This window comes from Nilaparvata lugens, chromosome 3 (genome assembly GCF_014356525.2).
Source record: "Nilaparvata lugens isolate BPH chromosome 3, ASM1435652v1, whole genome shotgun sequence".
Classification (NCBI taxonomy): Eukaryota; Metazoa; Arthropoda; class Insecta; order Hemiptera; family Delphacidae; genus Nilaparvata; species Nilaparvata lugens.
Window position 1 is genome coordinate 17744986 of NC_052506.1, and position 6142 is coordinate 17751127.

Consider the following 6142-nt stretch of genomic DNA (forward strand, 5'->3'; position numbering starts at 1 on the left):
AAACCGATAGAGCAGGACATCCTTTACTAAGTTTTCATCTTATTCTCTCATTCAGTTATGAGAGCAAAGGTAATTTTTATTCTATTTACACTTTTAGTTAATCATGCTTAATTCAAAGCGTATTTACTTTCATAATTTTATATTATCAAACTAGATTTTAGTTGTTCTTGCAATCATAACATTTTTGGTGCCACCACGTTGCGACTTTATATTATATTTTTTGATTATTTTATCTACTAATAGTTTCTGGCTATTATAAACATTAAAAATTATTATTTTGTTTAATTAATATATCACTCTCAACATTTATATGATATAATTAGATTGATTTTATCACTTGCTCAAATAAGGTGCTTCTACGTCTCATCACAATGCAATATGTAGCCTTAGACAATAAGATTCATAGCTCTTAATTAAATTCCATAATTATCTGTGCAATAAATTCTAAGTTTATAACTAATCAAAATCGTTTCTATTGCAATTTATAACTTGAAAAACCTTTGTCTTTCGTTAAACATTGAATCATCTTTTCCTTATTAGGCTACCTAACTTTCCATTAAGTTATTTTTTTAAATCACCATGAAATGTTGGCGGTATTTTTCAGATAATTGAGACTTGTGATCATAATTTTTAAACTTTAACTCGTGGCTTGAAAAATCGTAGGCTTGCCGTGTTTCCAAAGTGTTATCAAACAACTTTGTTTCATTATTTAACTTGTTCTTTATAATTTGTAGTTGCTTGGCAATTAAAATGTTGGTTTTGTTGTAAAAACAGGGAATCTCAACTCATTCTTAGTTAGTTTATGTAGAACCCCACGTGTTTAATCGTGGAACTAGTGGTCTCATCTATTATTACATTTTTTAAATGTCATTTTAATAACTAATAGTCATTCAGTATTTACAATTTCATAGATTCAGTAAGTTAACCTATCTTGTAAAATATGGTAAACACTATATAACTAGTAGTTCTGTAAACAGTAGACCTGACGCAGTATTCTCATCCACAAGTAGCCTACCTGATTGAAACTAGACCTTATGGAAATACAGCAATATACTGGCTTTTTCCACACATCTGTGTAATCACTTGTCAGCTGATTTATGATGAATAATTCTATAGTCTGATTTTTACTCTAATATTGGCGTATAAGGAGGCTCCTTTTTCCTTTTATACAAAGCCCCGGCCTACAATATTGCAACGTCGCAGTGTAGGCCTAGAATCTAATACATGTTTGTTGGAAAAGTTTAGTTTAGCTTTTTATTATACATTTTATTTGATTTTATATACGATTTTTAGATTTGCTAAGTATTTTCAGATCCAATATTCAGTAGGCTACATTTCATCAAAGTTCGAAGAAGTTGGGCTAAAGTTTTGGGACATGTTTTGAATTGATTATATACCTAACTTGAAATCTAGTCAGTTTTTAACTTATTATCCATCAACATTGAAAGATCAACATGATGCTTTATCATTATTAGCTTTGTATGTTACGTATTATTTTTAAGGGTATGACTCTTCAAACATTTTTGGAATGAAATGAATTTTACAGTAATTTGGTAAATATTTTATCTTGAGAAGGCACTCGTAATACAGAAATATGTACTTGGTTGATTTTAGATGGAAAAACTAACTTTCAACGCTATTGTTTTGAATGTAAGAAAATATGAAATGAATAAGTGTATCTGGCGACTCAGAACCTGAGTGTTCTAATGATGGCTACATTTTTAATACATAGATATATTCTCACTTTAATCTTCTTTATTAGGCCTATGTCCTCTCATAATTTTAGTACTTGATTTTGATTAATCATATTTTTTATTATTTTGATTAGTTTCTAATTTTACAATTTGATTTCAGTGGAGGAAGAAGAGGATGCGCAGGCTTAAGCGTAAGAGGAGGAAGATGAGGGCGAGGTCCAAGTAGACTGGCACTTATCTTTAATGTGAGTATTGAATTCATTCAATCTGAGCTTTTTTGAATTTGAATACTTATGGCTACAGAAGGATTTTTCAAGTTTTGTGCGTATTGAGATCGTGCATTGCGTTATTTTATCACTTTGGTGTTATAAGGTTTGATTGTATGCTGTGTCAATACTTAACAGAGCTATAATCTAGTTACAAAGATATTTATCTGATAATGAATTTGACCATTCTCACATTACGCAATTGCTCAACAGTTAACACTTGGAAAGTCCTCCGATTCTCGGTGCGCCATCTCAATCTAATTGCAGTTTACATTCGCCGATTTCTTGCCAACACTACACCCAGAATATCCTTTGGCTGATACTCAGCCAATCAGAGGATATACTGTGTGTCGTGTCGGCGAGTGTGAAAACTGACGTTGCAATATAATTTAGTTTTTTAACAAATTTGTTTTGTTTGGAATTGGTAATAATAATACTGTGTTAAATTGTTTGTTTTTTTTTCAAATTATTGTTCCTGAGGGCTTTTCAGCTGTTGATTAAGGCTGTTCGGTACATTTTTTATTATTCAAATTGAATCATATTTTTCAATAAAATTGTTAAGATTATAATAAGAGTGAGAAAAAGTGGCAACTGAAATTTTTTAAGTGGTCTAATAAGCGAGTTATGGGTTAGCTTGAGTTATTGCAATGTATGTAATTTGATGGGGAGCGCACTCTTAAGCTCGGTTTACACACTCAAGCTATTTGAGCAAACTGGCTTGCGCAAGCCAAATTTGGGCAAACAAGCGAAATAAAATTCTTCTGATCACACGCTCACTTCAGTTTGTACTATTTGGCTTGTGAGTTTCCCTGCTACTATCCTTAAACCACTAAACTGCTATCAGTATTGTATCCATATCAGTTTTGATCTGTATAAGATTTTTTATAGATTTATAAACTTCTATGAAATCACTCAAGAACTCATTATTCATTTGCCATTTTCATTAATTATTATGAGATACTAATATTATAGACACTTGAGAACTAAACAAAAATATATTTAGCAATAGGTAATAATAGATAGAAATCACAAGACAGTCAAACTAGAGGTTGAGTTGAGGATAGGATTCGCATGCGCGAAAACGTAGTTTTGTCCTGACAGTTTGCGCAAATGATTTGAGCAGTGTTTGAACGCTCATTCCAATACTCCAACCCCAAGCCGATTTTCTTTCAGAACAGAGTTTGCTCAAGCCAGATTTTTTGGCTTGCGCAAGCCACCGTTCACACGCAGCAATTCAACTGCTCTAATTGCTTGAGCGTCTAAACCCAGCTTTATGTACGCCACCATTTAAATACATGTATTACCATTCAACACTCAATTTTGAGGCTTTCTTCGCCACTTCACCATGTTTGTATTTTTACCACATTTGTATTGATTATTTTGTCTGCTTCACATCTGTAGTGAGGTTCACGTTATTAAGTCAGTAAAAAAATTGGACTAACAGGGTTGCCGATTATATTTCTACGTGGTCCGCAATCTGGGAACATTGCGAAGCTAGGAAAGCTATATCTGCTTTGTCCAATGACAAGGATAGCAACACCAATTAGGTGCTGACTTTGTAACGTAGAATTCACTGTAATCAACTTTAAGTATCTAATATCCTTTTTCATCTCTTTTGTTACAGGTTGATCTGGAATGGATTTCTCAACTATAAATTACGTTTTATTCTAATTGATAATTTTTTATAAAGTGATATTTTTACAAGAAATACACGTCCAGGTCATCAAGTTTATTTTTTACTTATTTCTCCACATCCTCTATACTCTTCCAGTTCAGAAGCAAAGGTGATTAAATTATAAGTCATCAATAAACACTTCTTATCGAAAAGTAACTTTGATTGTTACATCATTATTTATTTATAAAAATTATTTTGAAAAACAAGAACATAATGGTGTAACAACAATAACTAGTGTAGTGGTTGTGACAATTTCTAATATCATTTTTGAAATAATATTAAATGTCATTTATTCCCGTAACTTATTTTTGGCAAATGAAATAGATTCGTTGAATAAATTATTATGGCTGTTATATTGTGTGAAACTTCTAGAATGAGAATATCTGGTGAATGATGAATCATTATCATGGTAACAGTGAAATGTTTGAAAACTTCAATTTCTCCAAAACCAATCTAAGGTATATTGAGATTGACTGTAATTAATTACTGTCTGTATTTTTATGAGACATATTAATGCTAAAAGTTTGAAGTGAATGATTATTGCTAAGGATCTTTACACAGTCATGATATTTTACAGTGAATAAAATGAAATTAATTTTCATCGTAATGTTTTTTGAAAACAAATTTCATTCATCATTGTGTATGATACATGATTATTTTATAGCATGGAATGTAAAGTACAATGTCCCTTCCAGTTGAAAACTTGAATTGGATAAAATATAATGTGATTCATAGGTATTTATTATTCTTAACGTTTTAGTAACTTGAGATTTTGCCATTGTGTCACATCATGAAACGGCAATGGCAGCTTTGCACCTGAGTGGGTTGGAAAATGCATGTATTGCAATTGGCCAAAACAATGCTCCTCTCTTTTTCTTTAGGGTCACTGTTGAATATAAATAGAAATCTAAGTACCTTTTTAATATTGTTAACATGTTTCGGCTATATAAATGATGGCATCATATAGCTGAAACATGTGACTAAAGTTTTAAAAAGGTTACGTAGATTTCTATTTTTATGTACGCTCCTCTATGCTTTGACCCATTTAAGAACATGCATTATTTTTTAACACGTTGATACTCTATTATTATATGTATTAACCCATAGTAAAATTGCACTGGAAACCTATAGGTTTTAGATTTCATTTTAATTGGTGCTATATGCGCCTTATGAAATTCCTTGATTTTTACCGCCTTATAAATGGTGTTACAAATTAAAGGTGAGACAGACCATAGAGTAAAACCTAGATTATGTAAAAAACATGTTACCTACTTTTCAGTAGGTTACATAATGCAATGAAACTTGTTGAAAGGTGAGATTATTTATTACAGTTTTAAGGGTGGGCACACACCAGTTAGTGAAGACTAGTCACAATACTTCACATGCATATGAAGCAACATACGCCAATTAGTCATTGCAATATTAGACATGTCTTCATAATATATAAGCAACTATGTGAAGTATTGTGACTAAACGTGTCTTGTATTTTCTTGACTAATTGGTGTGTGCTTAGCCTAATAATTGGTTGAGAACTGATGAAGTATTCTTCAAGTTGAATTACTCTTGAAATTTGACATGTTTTTCGAGAATTCTATTTTGTTGATAGCCTAATCAGATAAGCTACAGTAGCCAGTTGAATTTGAGAAAATTTTATTGACTAAAAAAGGCAAGAATAAATTGTTGGTCTGCTTGGATTTGTAATTTATTTTATTAAGGAGAATTTACAAATAAACTGGATGAAATACAGTTATATTAGCGACACAAATTTCGAGTTTTTGGAATATTATGTTGCAGGTTGGAGAAGGTTTTAGAAGTAGGTAACTTTGTTTTTTTAGTTGTTTAGTTGAAAGAGTTTTAAATTTCAAACCCAGTTTCCTGAAAAAGCCCTATATTTTCGTCTCATTTGTATTTGTAACCTGTAACAAAAATATGATGATATTGTAGTGTAGAATAGAATTTATTATGTAGACTACTAAATTAGTAGCCTACTGATAATATCAGTATAATATATTATAAGATAGAAAACATGTACATTTTGAGAAAATTGTGTTAGGTTTGATTAATTTGAACATTTGGAAAATAAAATTCGTCATAAAATAGGTCTGATAACGGAACGTAAAAAATAAGTCCAGATTTAGGATAAGACATCTCGATTTGTCTCATCTTTTAGGTAGCAGTACTGTATATAACTTTCTGCATTAAATTTGAAAATTTTAGATTGATTTGAAGCATGTATACTGTGGCCATACAATCAACTGGATCTAGATTTTTTCTCAACATCTTTTTCAACATTTTTTCTCAAGATATTTTGGTAAATGCTACATTATCGATTTATCTCTCCGATATAATTTATAATAATTAAGATATTTTTGGGTTCTATCTACACAGAAAATTGATATCCCATGGATATAATTCTTCAATTTTTCTCCTCAACATAAAAACCATTATATAAATATTATTTTGGGAAACACATCGAAATGGAAACATCGATGTATCGATATCACCCC